Raw genomic sequence first — 1,982 nt, 5'->3', positions numbered from 1 at the left:
CAGTCAAGGCCATTTAAGATCACCCCAAATCCGGTCTACCCCAAACATGTAGGAGAGCCTAGGCACTAGTCAAGACCCGAAAATCCTCCCAGCTAACCTAAAGATGTGTGACCTAAATAAGTGCTGTTAGTCTTAGGCCATTGATTTTTGGAAAAGTGGGATATCCAACTTTTAGAGTGGCTAGCTTTCATCAAACTGAATCTCAGTCAGTTGAATTAAATAAGAAATACAAGTAATTTTCCGGGGTCTTTTCCATCTTCAGAAACCACATTCCTGCACGCTAGCCTCATTTGCTTAGGTACTGGTTGTAACTCAGAAACTCTGCAATAAATGATTTGGCAGAAAAAATACACACTTCCTTTTCTATGTATCTCCAACTTGATTTCAAAATGTTTCTGTTGGCCTAAGGAATAATTTTCAAATGGGATTAAAAAATAAGTTGGATTATATTTGAAGAGAGCAGGGTGATCTCAACAAATAATCATCAAAAACTGTAAAGAGCAAATTGGATGTCATAAACAATTATGTGGGTTTTGGCAATAAATGAAAGACTTTTGTAACTAAGAGAGAATACTTTCTCATTTACAGTATGAAATTAAGTCTCCATTTCTAAAAATCTTGAGTAATTAATAAATATGCCTAAGCAACCCATAGAAATTTTGTGACTTTAAACAGAGAGTTGGGGAGAGAGAGGGATGCAAAACTTGAGAGACTATTGAATGCTGAGAATGAACTGAGGGTTGAGGGGGAAGGGGGAGGGGGGAGAAGAGGTGGTGGTGATGGTGGAGGGCACTTGTGGGGAAGAGCACTGGGTGTTGTATGGAAACCAATTTGACAATAAAATATTATGGAGAAAAAAAACCAACAAATATCTGAAAATTAAATGCTGCAGTTGAAGTACGGTGAGTGTGCACCGGCCTATAACTTATATAATTTTAATACTTGATCTTAGAGTTTATTTTTAAATTAGTTTTGGGTAGTTATATTTTCAAAGATAAACCTGGATATTATGTTCAGCATTAAAATTAGAGTATGTTTCTTTAGCAAGTAAAAGGCACAAAAATGTTTCCTAGAATTTGCATCCATGCCCTAAATATAAAGGTTAATTTTATTCACATTGACATGTAATTATGTTTCTCAAGTTTTTAGAAGTCTTACTAATTTTCATTTCCTTATAACTTCTTTTTTCATCTCTAATATGGAAGTACTATAATTTTATCATCTTGATTTATAAATCACATGGCAATATAGTTAATGCATGTCCAGTGTCACTGAATGTTCATACAAGAGAAAAAATGTTTTTCTCTGGAGGTTTGATTGTAAGTTAATTAATAAAGGTATGTACTGAAACCCATAATCTTATACAACTCTTCAAGCTTACTTATTTGTTCATAATCATACTTGTCCTTGCCTTTTCTCTCCTTTTATTGGTTAAAAAATACTCTTAATACCTCCTTTGCCCCACCATCATGGTGTGTGCGGTTGAATATTCCTCTCCATGTCTTCTCATAAGACTTTCAGGATCAAGTGATTCCTGGCCAATGAGCAAAGGCAGAATCATTCCACTCCCCAGTGGATTCAGATGAAAACTGGTAATAAAATCAGGTTCAACTCCAAGAGGAGACATTGGAGAAGAACCAGGATGTGTCTTTAAGAGATGGCTCATGAGGTGGCACACATATGCTGCACGAAGGCCACATGTGTCCTATCACTCTGTGAGCATCACTACTAGTGAACAATAGACATGTTTTATCAGGGAAATGTTTGTTCTCTGTCCTATGCTTCGGTACCACAGGTTGGTTCAGTAATAAATATGTGAGACCTTTAAAAATAATACTCCTCCTTCAACATTGCAAACATACAAACTCTCAATTATCCTCCATTAGTTTTCATAATCCCAGACTGTTAACTACAACTCTTAATACAATAGAACTACACACCAAATAAAAGCATACAACTAATATTTTAGAAAATCTACCCAT

At 35.5% G+C, this 1,982-nt stretch overlaps 1 pseudogene; it reads left to right on the top strand.

Moving 5' to 3' along the window:
• The first annotated feature begins 1,498 nt into the window (after positions 1–1,498).
• Positions 1,499–1,654, top strand: LOC115305396 (annotated as a pseudogene).
• Positions 1,655–1,982: the final 328 nt, after the last annotated feature.

This window comes from Suricata suricatta, chromosome 2 (genome assembly GCF_006229205.1).
Source record: "Suricata suricatta isolate VVHF042 chromosome 2, meerkat_22Aug2017_6uvM2_HiC, whole genome shotgun sequence".
NCBI lineage: Eukaryota > Metazoa > Chordata > Mammalia > Carnivora > Herpestidae > Suricata > Suricata suricatta.
Note: the sequence above shows the minus strand (reverse complement) of the source record. Positions and strands in the feature narration are given on the sequence as shown.